Below are 18,019 nucleotides of genomic sequence, written 5' to 3'. Positions count from 1 at the left end.
TATGACCATTAAAGCGATTTTCGTCAAAAAAAAATTTTCAAAAACATTCAATTTTTCTTAGGCACACTATTTTATTGCAATTTCTTGCACAAAATACACCTAAAAGTGTAGAAAAAAATTGACAGCCCGATCCGAGTAGAGGAACACCATTTTTATGACCATTAAAGCGATTTTCGTCAAAAAAAAATTTTCAAAAACATTCAATTTTTCTTAGGCACACTATTTTATTGCAATTTCTTGCACAAAATACACCTAAAAGTGTAGAAAAAAATTGACAGCCCGATCCGAGTAGAGGAACACCATTTTTATGACCATTGAAGCGATTTTCGTCAAAAAAAAATTTTCAAAAACATTCAATTTTTCTTAGGCACACTATTTTATTGCAATTTCTTGCACAAAATACACCTAAAAGTGTAGAAAAAAATTGACAGAAGGATCCGAGTAGAGGAACACCATTTTTATGACCATTAAAGCGATTTTCGTCAAAAAAAATTTTTCAAAAACATTCAATTTTTCTTAGGCACACTATTTTATTGCAATTTCTTGCACAAAATACACCTAAAAGTGTAGAAAAAAATTGACAGAAGGATCCGAGTAGAGGAACACCATTTTTATGACCATTAAAGCGATTTTCGTCAAAAAAAAATTTTCAAAAACATTCAATTTTTCTTAGGCACACTATTTTATTGCAATTTCTTGCACAAAATACACCTAAAAGTGTAGAAAAAAATTGACAGCCCGATCCGAGTAGAGGAAGACCTTTTTTATGACCAAAAACGCGATTTTCGTCAAAAAAAAATTTTCAAAAACATTCAATTTTTCTTAGGCACACTATTTTATTGCAATTTCTTGCAGAAAATACACGTAAAAGTGTAGAAAAAAATTGATAGCCCGATCCGAGTAGAGGAACACCATTTTTATGACCATTAAAGCGTATTTCGCCAAAAAAAAATTTTCAAAAAAATTCAATTTTTCTTAGGCACACTATTTTATTGCAATTTCTTGCACAAAATACACCTAAAAGTGTAGAAAAAAATTGACAGCCCGATCCGAGTAGAGGAAGACCTATTTTATGACCAAAAACGCGATTTTCGTCAAAAAAAAATTTTCAAAAACATTCAATTTTTCTTAGGCACACTATTTTATTGCAATTTCTTGCACAAAATACACCTAAAAGTGTAGAAAAAAATTGACAGCCCGATCCGAGTAGAGGAACACCATTTTTATGACCATTAAAGCGATTTACGTCAAAAAAAAATTTTCAAAAACATTCAATTTTTCTTAGGCACACTATTTTATTGCAATTTCTTGCACAAAATACACCTAAAAGTGTAGAAAAAAATTGACAGCCCGATCCGAGTAGAGGAACACCATTTTTATGACCATTGAAGTGATTTTCGTCAAAAAAAAATTTTCAAAAACATTCAATTTTTCTTAGGCACACTATTTTATTGCAATTTCTTGCACAAAATACACCTAAAAGTGTAGAAAAAAATTGACAGAAGGATCCGAGTAGAGGAACACCATTTTTATGACCATTAAAGCGATTTTCGTCAAAAAAAATTTTTCAAAAACATTCAATTTTTCTTAGGCACACTATTTTATTGCAATTTCTTGCACAAAATACACCTAAAAGTGTAGAAAAAAATTGACAGCCCGATCCGAGTAGAGGAACACCATTTTTATGACCATTAAAGCGATTTTCGTCAAAAAAAAATTTTCAAAAAAATTCAATTTTTCTTAGGCACACTATTTTATTGCAATTTCTTGCACAAAATACACCTAAAAGTGTAGAAAAAAATTGACAGAAGGATCCGAGTAGAGGAACACCATTTTTATGACCATTAAAGCGATTTTCGTCAAAAAAAAATTTTCAAAAACATTCAATTTTTCTTAGGCACACTATTTTATTGCAATTTCTTGCACAAAATACACCTAAAAGTGTAGAAAAAAATTGACAGAAGGATCCGAGTAGAGGAACACCATTTTTATGACCATTAAAGCGATTTTCGTCAAAAAAAAATTTTCAAAAACATTCAATTTTTCTTAGGCACACTATTTTATTGCAATTTCTTGCACAAAATACACCTAAAAGTGTAGAAAAAAATTGACAGCCCGATCCGAGTAGAGGAACACCATTTTTATGACCAAAAAGCGATTTTCGTCAAAAAAAAATTTTCAAAAACATTCAATTTTTCTTAGGCACACTATTTTATTGCAATTTCTTGCACAAAATACACCTAAAAGTGTAGAAAAAAATTGACAGCCCGATCCGAGTAGAGGAACACCATTTTTATGACCATTAAAGCGATTTTCGTCAAAAAAAAATTTTCAAAAAAATTCAATTTTTCTTAGGCACACTATTTTATTGCAATTTCTTGCACAAAATACACCTAAAAGTGTAGAAAAAAATTGACAGCCCGATCCGAGTAGAGGAACACCATTTTTATGACCAAAAAGCGATTTTCGTCAAAAAAAAATTTTCAAAAACATTCAATTTTTCTTAGGCACACTATTTTATTGCAATTTCTTGCACAAAATACACCTAAAAGTGTAGAAAAAAATTGACAGCCCGATCCGAGTAGAGGAACACCATTTTTATGACCATTAAAGCGATTTTCGTCAAAAAAAAATTTTCAAAAACATTCAATTTTTCTTAGGCACACTATTTTATTGCAATTTCTTGCACAAAATACACCTAAAAGTGTAGAAAAAAATTGACAGCCCGATCCGAGTAGAGGAACACCATTTTTATGACCATTGAAGCGATTTTCGTCAAAAAAAAATTTTCAAAAACATTCAATTTTTCTTAGGCACACTATTTTATTGCAATTTCTTGCACAAAATACACCTAAAAGTGTAGAAAAAAATTGACAGAAGGATCCGAGTAGAGGAACACCATTTTTATGACCATTAAAGCGATTTTCGTCAAAAAAAATTTTCAAAAACATTCAATTTTTCTTAGGCACACTATTTTATTGCAATTTCTTGCACAAAATACACCTAAAAGTGTAGAAAAAAATTGACAGCCCGATCCGAGTAGAGGAACACCATTTTTATGACCATTAAAGCGATTTTCGTCAAAAAAAAATTTTCAAAAAAATTCAATTTTTCTTAGGCACACTATTTTATTGCAATTTCTTGCACAAAATACACCTAAAAGTGTAGAAAAAAATTGACAGAAGGATCCGAGTAGAGGAACACCATTTTTATGACCATTAAAGCGATTTTCGTCAAAAAAAAATTTTCAAAAACATTCAATTTTTCTTAGGCACACTATTTTATTGCAATTTCTTGCACAAAATACACCTAAAAGTGTAGAAAAAAATTGACAGCCCGATCCGAGTAGAGGAACACCATTTTTATGACCAAAAAGCGATTTTCGTCAAAAAAAAATTTTCAAAAACATTCAATTTTTCTTAGGCACACTATTTTATTGCAATTTCTTGCACAAAATACACCTAAAAGTGTAGAAAAAAATTGACAGCCCGATCCGAGTAGAGGAACACCATTTTTATGACCATTAAAGCGATTTCGTCAAAAAAAAATTTTCAAAAAAATTCAATTTTTCTTAGGCACACTATTTTATTGCAATTTCTTGCACAAAATACACCTAAAAGTGTAGAAAAAAATTGACAGCCCGATCCGAGTAGAGGAACACCATTTTTATGACCAAAAAGCGATTTTCGTCAAAAAAAAATTTTCAAAAACATTCAATTTTTCTTAGGCACACTATTTTATTGCAATTTCTTGCACAAAATACACCTAAAAGTGTAGAAAAAAATTGACAGCCCGATCCGAGTAGAGGAACACCATTTTTATGACCATTAAAGCGATTTTCGTCAAAAAAAAATTTTCAAAAACATTCAATTTTTCTTAGGCACACTATTTTATTGCAATTTCTTGCACAAAATACACCTAAAAGTGTAGAAAAAAATTGACAGCCCGATCCGAGTAGAGGAACACCATTTTTATGACCATTGAAGCGATTTTCGTCAAAAAAAAATTTTCAAAAACATTCAATTTTTCTTAGGCACACTATTTTATTGCAATTTCTTGCACAAAATACACCTAAAAGTGTAGAAAAAAATTGACAGAAGGATCCGAGTAGAGGAACACCATTTTTATGACCATTAAAGCGATTTTCGTCAAAAAAAATTTTTCAAAAACATTCAATTTTTCTTAGGCACACTATTTTATTGCAATTTCTTGCACAAAATACACCTAAAAGTGTAGAAAAAAATTGACAGCCCGATCCGAGTAGAGGAACACCATTTTTATGACCATTAAAGCGATTTTCGTCAAAAAAAAATTTTCAAAAAAATTCAATTTTTCTTAGGCACACTATTTTATTGCAATTTCTTGCACAAAATACACCTAAAAGTGTAGAAAAAAATTGACAGCCCGATCCGAGTAGAGGAACACCATTTTTATGACCAAAAAGCGATTTTCGTCAAAAAAAAATTTTCAAAAACATTCAATTTTTCTTAGGCACACTATTTTATTGCAATTTCTTGCACAAAATACACCTAAAAGTGTAGAAAAAAATTGACAGAAGGATCCGAGTAGAGGAACACCATTTTTATGACCATTAAAGCGATTTTCGTCAAAAAAAAATTTTCAAAAACATTCAATTTTTCTTAGGCACACTATTTTATTGCAATTTCTTGCACAAAATACACCTAAAAGTGTAGAAAAAAATTGACAGAAGGATCCGAGTAGAGGAACACCATTTTTATGACCATTAAAGCGATTTTCGTCAAAAAAAATTTTCAAAAACATTCAATTTTTCTTAGGCACACTATTTTATTGCAATTTCTTGCACAAAATACACCTAAAAGTGTAGAAAAAAATTGACAGAAGGATCCGAGTAGAGGAACACCATTTTTATGACCATTAAAGCGATTTTCGTCAAAAAAAAATTTTCAAAAACATTCAATTTTTCTTAGGCACACTATTTTATTGCAATTTCTTGCACAAAATACACCTAAAAGTGTAGAAAAAAATTGACAGCCCGATCCGAGTAGAGGAACACCATTTTTATGACCATTAAAGCGATTTTCGTCAAAAAAAAATTTTCAAAAACATTCAATTTTTCTTAGGCACACTATTTTATTGCAATTTCTTGCACAAAATACACCTAAAAGTGTAGAAAAAAATTGACAGCCCGATCCGAGTAGAGGAACACCATTTTTATGACCATTAAAGCGATTTTCGTCAAAAAAAAATTTTCAAAAACATTCAATTTTTCTTAGGCACACTATTTTATTGCAATTTCTTGCACAAAATACACCTAAAAGTGTAGAAAAAAATTGACAGCCCGATCCGAGTAGAGGAACACCATTTTTATGACCATTGAAGCGATTTTCGTCAAAAAAAAATTTTCAAAAACATTCAATTTTTCTTAGGCACACTATTTTATTGCAATTTCTTGCACAAAATACACCTAAAAGTGTAGAAAAAAATTGACAGAAGGATCCGAGTAGAGGAACACCATTTTTATGACCATTAAAGCGATTTTCGTCAAAAAAAATTTTCAAAAACATTCAATTTTTCTTAGGCACACTATTTTATTGCAATTTCTTGCACAAAATACACCTAAAAGTGTAGAAAAAAATTGACAGCCCGATCCGAGTAGAGGAACACCATTTTTATGACCATTAAAGCGATTTTCGTCAAAAAAAAATTTTCAAAAACATTCAATTTTTCTTAGGCACACTATTTTATTGCAATTTCTTGCACAAAATACACCTAAAAGTGTAGAAAAAAATTGACAGAAGGATCCGAGTAGAGGAACACCATTTTTATGACCATTAAAGCGATTTTCGTCAAAAAAAAATTTTCAAAAACATTCAATTTTTCTTAGGCACACTATTTTATTGCAATTTCTTGCACAAAATACACCTAAAAGTGTAGAAAAAAATTGACAGAAGGATCCGAGTAGAGGAACACCATTTTTATGACCATTAAAGCGATTTTCGTCAAAAAAAAATTTTCAAAAACATTCAATTTTTCTTAGGCACACTATTTTATTGCAATTTCTTGCACAAAATACACCTAAAAGTGTAGAAAAAAATTGACAGAAGGATCCGAGTAGAGGAACACCATTTTTATGACCATTAAAGCGATTTTCGTCAAAAAAAAATTTTCAAAAACATTCAATTTTTCTTAGGCACACTATTTTATTGCAATTTCTTGCACAAAATACACCTAAAAGTGTAGAAAAAAATTGACAGAAGGATCCGAGTAGAGGAACACCATTTTTATGACCATTAAAGCGATTTTCGTCAAAAAAAATTTTTCAAAAACATTCAATTTTTCTTAGGCACACTATTTTATTGCAATTTCTTGCACAAAATACACCTAAAAGTGTAGAAAAAAATTGACAGCCCGATCCGAGTAGAGGAACACCATTTTTATGACCATTAAAGCGATTTTCGTCAAAAAAAAATTTTCAAAAACATTCAATTTTTCTTAGGCACACTATTTTATTGCAATTTCTTGCACAAAATACACCTAAAAGTGTAGAAAAAAATTGACAGAAGGATCCGAGTAGAGGAACACCATTTTTATGACCATTAAAGCGATTTTCGTCAAAAAAAAATTTTCAAAAACATTCAATTTTTCTTAGGCACACTATTTTATTGCAATTTCTTGCACAAAATACACCTAAAAGTGTAGAAAAAAATTGACAGCCCGATCCGAGTAGTGGAACACCATTTTTATGACCATTAACGCGATTTTCGTCAAAAAAAAATTTTCAAAAACATTCAATTTTTCTTAGGCACACTATTTTATTGCAATTTCTTGCACAAAATACACCTAAAAGTGTAGAAAAAAATTGACAGCCCTATCCGAGTAGAGGAACACCATTTTTATGACCATTAAAGCGATTTTCGTCAAAAAAAAATTTTCAAAAAAATTCAATTTTTCTTAGGCACACTATTTTATTGCAATTTCTTGCACAAAATACACCTAAAAGTGTAGAAAAAAATTGACAGAAGGATCCGAGTAGAGGAACACCATTTTTATGACCATTAAAGCGATTTTCGTCAAAAAAAAATTTTCAAAAACATTCAATTTTTCTTAGGCACACTATTTTATTGCAATTTCTTGCACAAAATACACCTAAAAGTGTAGAAAAAAATTGACAGAAGGATCCGAGTAGAGGAACACCATTTTTATGACCATTAAAGCGATTTTCGTCAAAAAAAAATTTTCAAAAACATTCAATTTTTCTTAGGCACACTATTTTATTGCAATTTCTTGCACAAAATACACCTAAAAGTGTAGAAAAAAATTGACAGCCCGATCCGAGTAGAGGAAGACCTTTTTTATGACCAAAAACGCGATTTTCGTCAAAAAAAAATTTTCAAAAACATTCAATTTTTCTTAGGCACACTATTTTATTGCAATTTCTTGCAGAAAATACACGTAAAAGTGTAGAAAAAAATTGACAGCCCGATCCGAGTAGAGGAACACCATTTTTATGACCATTAAAGCGTATTTCGCCAAAAAAAAATTTTCAAAAAAATTCAATTTTTCTTAGGCACACTATTTTATTGCAATTTCTTGCACAAAATACACCTAAAAGTGTAGAAAAAAATTGACAGCCCGATCCGAGTAGAGGAAGACCTATTTTATGACCAAAAACGCGATTTTCGTCAAAAAAAAATTTTCAAAAACATTCAATTTTTCTTAGGCACACTATTTTATTGCAATTTCTTGCACAAAATACACCTAAAAGTGTAGAAAAAAATTGACAGCCCGATCCGAGTAGAGGAACACCATTTTTATGACCATTAAAGCGATTTACGTCAAAAAAAAATTTTCAAAAACATTCAATTTTTCTTAGGCACACTATTTTATTGCAATTTCTTGCACAAAATACACCTAAAAGTGTAGAAAAAAATTGACAGCCCGATCCGAGTAGAGGAACACCATTTTTATGACCATTGAAGTGATTTTCGTCAAAAAAAAATTTTCAAAAACATTCAATTTTTCTTAGGCACACTATTTTATTGCAATTTCTTGCACAAAATACACCTAAAAGTGTAGAAAAAAATTGACAGAAGGATCCGAGTAGAGGAACACCATTTTTATGACCATTAAAGCGATTTTCGTCAAAAAAAATTTTTCAAAAACATTCAATTTTTCTTAGGCACACTATTTTATTGCAATTTCTTGCACAAAATACACCTAAAAGTGTAGAAAAAAATTGACAGCCCTATCCGAGTAGAGGAACACCATTTTTATGACCATTAAAGCGATTTTCGTCAAAAAAAAATTTTCAAAAAAATTCAATTTTTCTTAGGCACACTATTTTATTGCAATTTCTTGCACAAAATACACCTAAAAGTGTAGAAAAAAATTGACAGAAGGATCCGAGTAGAGGAACACCATTTTTATGACCATTAAAGCGATTTTCGTCAAAAAAAAATTTTCAAAAACATTCAATTTTTCTTAGGCACACTATTTTATTGCAATTTCTTGCACAAAATACACCTAAAAGTGTAGAAAAAAATTGACAGCCCGATCCGAGTAGAGGAAGACCTTTTTTATGACCAAAAACGCGATTTTCGTCAAAAAAAAATTTTCAAAAACATTCAATTTTTCTTAGGCACACTATTTTATTGCAATTTCTTGCACAAAATACACCTAAAAGTGTAGAAAAAAATTGACAGAAGGATCCGAGTAGAGGAACACCATTTTTATGACCATTAAAGCGATTTTCGTCAAAAAAAAATTTTCAAAAACATTCAATTTTTCTTAGGCACACTATTTTATTGCAATTTCTTGCACAAAATACACCTAAAAGTGTAGAAAAAAATTGACAGAAGGATCCGAGTAGAGGAACACCATTTTTATGACCATTAAAGCGATTTTCGTCAAAAAAAATTTTTCAAAAACATTCAATTTTTCTTAGGCACACTATTTTATTGCAATTTCTTGCACAAAATACACCTAAAAGTGTAGAAAAAAATTGACAGAAGGATCCGAGTAGAGGAACACCATTTTTATGACCATTAAAGCGATTTTCGTCAAAAAAAATTTTTCAAAAACATTCAATTTTTCTTAGGCACACTATTTTATTGCAATTTCTTGCACAAAATACACCTAAAAGTGTAGAAAAAAATTGACAGCCCGATCCGAGTAGAGGAACACCATTTTTATGACCATTAAAGCGATTTTCGTCAAAAAAAAATTTTCAAAAACATTCAATTTTTCTTAGGCACACTATTTTATTGCAATTTCTTGCACAAAATACACCTAAAAGTGTAGAAAAAAATTGACAGCCCGATCCGAGTAGAGGAACACCATTTTTATGACCATTAAAGCGATTTACGTCAAAAAAAAATTTTCAAAAACATTCAATTTTTCTTAGGCACACTATTTTATTGCAATTTCTTGCACAAAATACACCTAAAAGTGTAGAAAAAAATTGACAGCCCGATCCGAGTAGAGGAACACCATTTTTATGACCATTGAAGCGATTTTCGTCAAAAAAAAATTTTCAAAAACATTCAATTTTTCTTAGGCACACTATTTTATTGCAATTTCTTGCACAAAATACACCTAAAAGTGTAGAAAAAAATTGACAGAAGGATCCGAGTAGAGGAACACCATTTTTATGACCATTAAAGCGATTTTCGTCAAAAAAAAATTTTCAAAAACATTCAATTTTTCTTAGGCACACTATTTTATTGCAATTTCTTGCACAAAATACACCTAAAAGTGTAGAAAAAAATTGACAGAAGGATCCGAGTAGAGGAACACCATTTTTATGACCATTAAAGCGATTTTCGTCAAAAAAAAATTTTCAAAAACATTCAATTTTTCTTAGGCACACTATTTTATTGCAATTTCTTGCACAAAATACACCTAAAAGTGTAGAAAAAAATTGACAGCCCGATCCGAGTAGAGGAACACCATTTTTATGACCAAAAACGCGATTTTCGTCAAAAAAAAATTTTCAAAAACATTCAATTTTTCTTAGGCACACTATTTTATTGCAATTTCTTGCACAAAATACACCTAAAAGTGTAGAAAAAAATTGACAGCCCGATCCGAGTAGAGGAACACCATTTTTATGACCATTAAAGCGATTTACGTCAAAAAAAAATTTTCAAAAACATTCAATTTTTCTTAGGCACACTATTTTATTGCAATTTCTTGCACAAAATACACCTAAAAGTGTAGAAAAAAATTGACAGCCCGATCCGAGTAGAGGAACACCATTTTTATGACCATTAAAGCGATTTTCGTCAAAAAAAAATTTTCAAAAACATTCAATTTTTCTTAGGCACACTATTTTATTGCAATTTCTTGCACAAAATACACCTAAAAGTGTAGAAAAAAATTGACAGAAGGATCCGAGTAGAGGAACACCATTTTTATGACCATTAAAGCGATTTTCGTCAAAAAAAAATTTTCAAAAACATTCAATTTTTCTTAGGCACACTATTTTATTGCAATTTCTTGCACAAAATACACCTAAAAGTGTAGAAAAAAATTGACAGCCCGATCCGAGTAGAGGAACACCATTTTTATGACCATTAAAGCGATTTTCGTCAAAAAAAAATTTTCAAAAAAATTCAATTTTTCTTAGGCACACTATTTTATTGCAATTTCTTGCACAAAATACACCTAAAAGTGTAGAAAAAAATTGACAGAAGGATCCGAGTAGAGGAACACCATTTTTATGACCATTAAAGCGATTTTCGTCAAAAAAAAATTTTCAAAAACATTCAATTTTTCTTAGGCACACTATTTTATTGCAATTTCTTGCACAAAATACACCTAAAAGTGTAGAAAAAAATTGACAGCCCGATCCGAGTAGAGGAAGACCTTTTTTATGACCAAAAACGCGATTTTCGTCAAAAAAAAATTTTCAAAAACATTCAATTTTTCTTAGGCACACTATTTTATTGCAATTTCTTGCAGAAAATACACGTAAAAGTGTAGAAAAAAATTGACAGCCCGATCCGAGTAGAGGAACACCATTTTTATGACCATTAAAGCGTATTTCGCCAAAAAAAAATTTTCAAAAAAATTCAATTTTTCTTAGGCACACTATTTTATTGCAATTTCTTGCACAAAATACACCTAAAAGTGTAGAAAAAAATTGACAGCCCGATCCGAGTAGAGGAAGACCTATTTTATGACCAAAAACGCGATTTTCGTCAAAAAAAAATTTTCAAAAACATTCAATTTTTCTTAGGCACACTATTTTATTGCAATTTCTTGCACAAAATACACCTAAAAGTGTAGAAAAAAATTGACAGCCCGATCCGAGTAGAGGAACACCATTTTTATGACCATTAAAGCGATTTACGTCAAAAAAAAATTTTCAAAAACATTCAATTTTTCTTAGGCACACTATTTTATTGCAATTTCTTGCACAAAATACACCTAAAAGTGTAGAAAAAAATTGACAGCCCGATCCGAGTAGAGGAACACCATTTTTATGACCATTGAAGTGATTTTCGTCAAAAAAAAATTTTCAAAAACATTCAATTTTTCTTAGGCACACTATTTTATTGCAATTTCTTGCACAAAATACACCTAAAAGTGTAGAAAAAAATTGACAGAAGGATCCGAGTAGAGGAACACCATTTTTATGACCATTAAAGCGATTTTCGTCAAAAAAAATTTTTCAAAAACATTCAATTTTTCTTAGGCACACTATTTTATTGCAATTTCTTGCACAAAATACACCTAAAAGTGTAGAAAAAAATTGACAGCCCTATCCGAGTAGAGGAACACCATTTTTATGACCATTAAAGCGATTTTCGTCAAAAAAAAATTTTCAAAAAAATTCAATTTTTCTTAGGCACACTATTTTATTGCAATTTCTTGCACAAAATACACCTAAAAGTGTAGAAAAAAATTGACAGAAGGATCCGAGTAGAGGAACACCATTTTTATGACCATTAAAGCGATTTTCGTCAAAAAAAAATTTTCAAAAACATTCAATTTTTCTTAGGCACACTATTTTATTGCAATTTCTTGCACAAAATACACCTAAAAGTGTAGAAAAAAATTGACAGCCCGATCCGAGTAGAGGAAGACCTTTTTTATGACCAAAAACGCGATTTTCGTCAAAAAAAAATTTTCAAAAACATTCAATTTTTCTTAGGCACACTATTTTATTGCAATTTCTTGCACAAAATACACCTAAAAGTGTAGAAAAAAATTGACAGAAGGATCCGAGTAGAGGAACACCATTTTTATGACCATTAAAGCGATTTTCGTCAAAAAAAAATTTTCAAAAACATTCAATTTTTCTTAGGCACACTATTTTATTGCAATTTCTTGCACAAAATACACCTAAAAGTGTAGAAAAAAATTGACAGAAGGATCCGAGTAGAGGAACACCATTTTTATGACCATTAAAGCGATTTTCGTCAAAAAAAATTTTTCAAAAACATTCAATTTTTCTTAGGCACACTATTTTATTGCAATTTCTTGCACAAAATACACCTAAAAGTGTAGAAAAAAATTGACAGAAGGATCCGAGTAGAGGAACACCATTTTTATGACCATTAAAGCGATTTTCGTCAAAAAAAATTTTTCAAAAACATTCAATTTTTCTTAGGCACACTATTTTATTGCAATTTCTTGCACAAAATACACCTAAAAGTGTAGAAAAAAATTGACAGCCCGATCCGAGTAGAGGAACACCATTTTTATGACCATTAAAGCGATTTTCGTCAAAAAAAAATTTTCAAAAACATTCAATTTTTCTTAGGCACACTATTTTATTGCAATTTCTTGCACAAAATACACCTAAAAGTGTAGAAAAAAATTGACAGCCCGATCCGAGTAGAGGAACACCATTTTTATGACCATTAAAGCGATTTACGTCAAAAAAAAATTTTCAAAAACATTCAATTTTTCTTAGGCACACTATTTTATTGCAATTTCTTGCACAAAATACACCTAAAAGTGTAGAAAAAAATTGACAGCCCGATCCGAGTAGAGGAACACCATTTTTATGACCATTGAAGTGATTTTCGTCAAAAAAAAATTTTCAAAAACATTCAATTTTTCTTAGGCACACTATTTTATTGCAATTTCTTGCACAAAATACACCTAAAAGTGTAGAAAAAAATTGACAGAAGGATCCGAGTAGAGGAACACCATTTTTATGACCATTAAAGCGATTTTCGTCAAAAAAAATTTTCAAAAACATTCAATTTTTCTTAGGCACACTATTTTATTGCAATTTCTTGCACAAAATACACCTAAAAGTGTAGAAAAAAATTGACAGAAGGATCCGAGTAGAGGAACACCATTTTTATGACCATTAAAGCGATTTTCGTCAAAAAAAAATTTTCAAAAACATTCAATTTTTCTTAGGCACACTATTTTATTGCAATTTCTTGCACAAAATACACCTAAAAGTGTAGAAAAAAATTGACAGCCCGATCCGAGTAGAGGAAGACCTTTTTTATGACCAAAAACGCGATTTTCGTCAAAAAAAAATTTTCAAAAACATTCAATTTTTCTTAGGCACACTATTTTATTGCAATTTCTTGCACAAAATACACCTAAAAGTGTAGAAAAAAATTGACAGCCCGATCCGAGTAGAGGAACACCATTTTTATGACCATTAAAGCGATTTACGTCAAAAAAAAATTTTCAAAAACATTCAATTTTTCTTAGGCACACTATTTTATTGCAATTTCTTGCACAAAATACACCTAAAAGTGTAGAAAAAAATTGACAGCCCGATCCGAGTAGAGGAACACCATTTTTATGACCATTGAAGTGATTTTCGTCAAAAAAAAATTTTCAAAAACATTCAATTTTTCTTAGGCACACTATTTTATTGCAATTTCTTGCACAAAATACACCTAAAAGTGTAGAAAAAAATTGACAGAAGGATCCGAGTAGAGGAACACCATTTTTATGACCATTAAAGCGATTTTCGTCAAAAAAAATTTTTCAAAAACATTCAATTTTTCTTAGGCACACTATTTTATTGCAATTTCTTGCACAAAATACACCTAAAAGTGTAGAAAAAAATTGACAGCCCGATCCGAGTAGAGGAACACCATTTTTATGACCATTAAAGCGATTTTCGTCAAAAAAAAATTTTCAAAAAAATTCAATTTTTCTTAGGCACACTATTTTATTGCAATTTCTTGCACAAAATACACCTAAAAGTGTAGAAAAAAATTGACAGAAGGATGCGAGTAGAGGAACACCATTTTTATGACCATTAAAGCGATTTTCGTCAAAAAAAAATTTTCAAAAACCTTCAATTTTTCTTAGGCACACTATTTTATTGCAATTTCTTGCACAAAATACACCTAAAAGTGTAGAAAAAAATTGACAGAAGGATCCGAGTAGAGGAAGACCTTTTTTATGACCAAAAACGCGATTTTCGTCAAAAAAAAATTTTCAAAAACATTCAATTTTTCTTAGGCACACTATTTTATTGCAATTTCTTGCAGAAAATACACGTAAAAGTGTAGAAAAAAATTGATAGCCCGATCCGAGTAGAGGAACACCATTTTTATGACCATTAAAGCGTATTTCGCCAAAAAAAAATTTTCAAAAAAATTCAATTTTTCTTAGGCACACTATTTTATTGCAATTTCTTGCACAAAATACACCTAAAAGTGTAGAAAAAAATTGACAGCCCGATCCGAGTAGAGGAAGACCTATTTTATGACCAAAAACGCGATTTTCGTCAAAAAAAAATTTTCAAAAACATTCAATTTTTCTTAGGCACACTATTTTATTGCAATTTCTTGCACAAAATACACCTAAAAGTGTAGAAAAAAATTGACAGCCCGATCCGAGTAGAGGAACACCATTTTTATGACCATTAAAGCGATTTACGTCAAAAAAAAATTTTCAAAAACATTCAATTTTTCTTAGGCACACTATTTTATTGCAATTTCTTGCACAAAATACACCTAAAAGTGTAGAAAAAAATTGACAGCCCGATCCGAGTAGAGGAACACCATTTTTATGACCATTGAAGTGATTTTCGTCAAAAAAAAATTTTCAAAAACATTCAATTTTTCTTAGGCACACTATTTTATTGCAATTTCTTGCACAAAATACACCTAAAAGTGTAGAAAAAAATTGACAGAAGGATCCGAGTAGAGGAACACCATTTTTATGACCATTAAAGCGATTTTCGTCAAAAAAAATTTTTCAAAAACATTCAATTTTTCTTAGGCACACTATTTTATTGCAATTTCTTGCACAAAATACACCTAAAAGTGTAGAAAAAAATTGACAGCCCTATCCGAGTAGAGGAACACCATTTTTATGACCATTAAAGCGATTTTCGTCAAAAAAAAATTTTCAAAAAAATTCAATTTTTCTTAGGCACACTATTTTATTGCAATTTCTTGCACAAAATACACCTAAAAGTGTAGAAAAAAATTGACAGAAGGATCCGAGTAGAGGAACACCATTTTTATGACCATTAAAGCGATTTTCGTCAAAAAAAAATTTTCAAAAACATTCAATTTTTCTTAGGCACACTATTTTATTGCAATTTCTTGCACAAAATACACCTAAAAGTGTAGAAAAAAATTGACAGCCCGATCCGAGTAGAGGAAGACCTTTTTTATGACCAAAAACGCGATTTTCGTCAAAAAAAAATTTTCAAAAACATTCAATTTTTCTTAGGCACACTATTTTATTGCAATTTCTTGCACAAAATACACCTAAAAGTGTAGAAAAAAATTGACAGAAGGATCCGAGTAGAGGAACACCATTTTTATGACCATTAAAGCGATTTTCGTCAAAAAAAAATTTTCAAAAACATTCAATTTTTCTTAGGCACACTATTTTATTGCAATTTCTTGCACAAAATACACCTAAAAGTGTAGAAAAAAATTGACAGAAGGATCCGAGTAGAGGAACACCATTTTTATGACCATTAAAGCGATTTTCGTCAAAAAAAATTTTTCAAAAACATTCAATTTTTCTTAGGCACACTATTTTATTGCAATTTCTTGCACAAAATACACCTAAAAGTGTAGAAAAAAATTGACAGAAGGATCCGAGTAGAGGAACACCATTTTTATGACCATTAAAGCGATTTTCGTCAAAAAAAATTTTTCAAAAACATTCAATTTTTCTTAGGCACACTATTTTATTGCAATTTCTTGCACAAAATACACCTAAAAGTGTAGAAAAAAATTGACAGCCCGATCCGAGTAGAGGAACACCATTTTTATGACCATTAAAGCGATTTTCGTCAAAAAAAAATTTTCAAAAACATTCAATTTTTCTTAGGCACACTATTTTATTGCAATTTCTTGCACAAAATACACCTAAAAGTGTAGAAAAAAATTGACAGCCCGATCCGAGTAGAGGAACACCATTTTTATGACCATTAAAGCGATTTACGTCAAAAAAAAATTTTCAAAAACATTCAATTTTTCTTAGGCACACTATTTTATTGCAATTTCTTGCACAAAATACACCTAAAAGTGTAGAAAAAAATTGACAGCCCGATCCGAGTAGAGGAACACCATTTTTATGACCATTAAAGCGATTTTCGTCAAAAAAAAATTTTCAAAAACATTCAATTTTTCTTAGGCACACTATTTTATTGCAATTTCTTGCACAAAATACACCTAAAAGTGTAGAAAAAAATTGACAGCCCGATCCGAGTAGAGGAACACCATTTTTATGACCATTAAAGCGATTTTCGTCAAAAAAAAATTTTCAAAAACATTCAATTTTTCTTAGGCACACTATTTTATTGCAATTTCTTGCACAAAATACACCTAAAAGTGTAGAAAAAAATTGACAGCCCGATCCGAGTAGAGGAACACCATTTTTATGACCATTAAAGCGATTTACGTCAAAAAAAAATTTTCAAAAACATTCAATTTTTCTTAGGCACACTATTTTATTGCAATTTCTTGCACAAAATACACCTAAAAGTGTAGAAAAAAATTGACAGCCCGATCCGAGTAGAGGAACACCATTTTTATGACCATTAAAGCGATTTTCGTCAAAAAAAAATTTTCAAAAACATTCAATTTTTCTTAGGCACACTATTTTATTGCAATTTCTTGCACAAAATACACCTAAAAGTGTAGAAAAAAATTGACAGCCCGATCCGAGTAGAGGAACACCATTTTTATGACCATTAAAACGATTTTCGTCAAAAAAAAATTTTCAAAAACATTCAATTTTTCTTAGGCACACTATTTTATTGCAATTTCTTGCACAAAATACACCTAAAAGTGTAGAAAAAAATTGACAGAAGGATCCGAGTAGAGGAACACCATTTTTATGACCATTAAAGCGATTTTCGTCAAAAAAAAATGTTCAAAAACATTCAATTTTTCTTAGGCAGACTATTTTATTGCAATTTCTTGCACAAAATACACCTAAAAGTGTAGAAAAAAATTGACAGCCCGATCCGAGTAGAGGAACACCATTTTTATGACCATTGAAGCGATTTTCGCCAAAAAAAAATTGTCAAAAAAATTCAATTTTTCTTAGGCACACTATTTTATTGCAATTTCTTGCACAAAATACACCTAAAAGTGTAAAAAAAAATTGACAGAAGGATCCGAGTAGAGGAACACCATTTTTATGACCATTAAAGCGATTTTCGTCAAAAAAAAATTTTCAAAAACATTCAATTTTTCTTAGGCACACTATTTTATTGCAATTTCTTGCACAAAATACACCTAAAAGTGTAGAAAAAAATTGACAGCCCGATCCGAGTAGAGGAACACCATTTTTATGACCATTGAAGCGATTTTCGCCAAAAAAAATTTTTCAAAAAAATTTAGTTTTTCTTAGGCACACTATTTTATTGCAATTTCTTGCACAAAATACACCTAAAAGTGTAGAAAAAAATTGACAGCCCGATCCGAGTAGAGGAACACCATTTTTGTGACCACTGAAGCGATTTTCGCCAAAAAAAAATTTTCAAAAAAATTCAATTTTTCTTAGGCACACTATTTTATTGCAATTTCTTGCACAAAATACACCTAAAAGTGTAGAAAAAAATTGACAGAAG

General features: G+C 30.3%; 1 protein-coding gene and 1 long non-coding RNA gene across 4 annotated transcripts in view; one reads left to right on the top strand and one right to left on the bottom strand.

The window, feature by feature from the left end:
• The window catches only part of LOC127287713 (zinc finger protein 423 homolog), a 100,453-nt gene that overhangs the window by 32,920 nt on the left and 49,514 nt on the right, over nt 1–18,019 (top strand). The window lies entirely within an intron of this gene.
• On the bottom strand, nt 3,812–17,756 carry LOC127287722 (uncharacterized). 3 transcript variants are annotated; one of them, XR_007843913.1, is made up of 4 exons: nt 17,379–17,756; nt 9,424–9,576; nt 5,294–5,446; nt 3,812–4,071 (listed from the first exon to the last, which is right to left on the bottom strand). It is a non-coding gene; the product is annotated as an uncharacterized LOC127287722 (long non-coding RNA). The 3 variants fall into 3 exon arrangements; XR_007843914.1 differs by lacking the exon at nt 5,294–5,446; XR_007843912.1 differs by lacking the exon at nt 3,812–4,071 and having other exon boundaries at nt 5,187–5,446.

The sequence above is a fragment of the Leptopilina boulardi genome, unplaced genomic scaffold, assembly GCF_019393585.1.
Source record: "Leptopilina boulardi isolate dan_hultmark-lab unplaced genomic scaffold, ZJU_Lbou_2.1 LbouV2_372, whole genome shotgun sequence".
NCBI classification, from domain to species: domain Eukaryota; kingdom Metazoa; phylum Arthropoda; class Insecta; order Hymenoptera; family Figitidae; genus Leptopilina; species Leptopilina boulardi.
The sequence above is the reverse complement of the archived record's forward strand: the minus strand, read 5'-3'. Positions and strand labels throughout refer to the sequence as shown.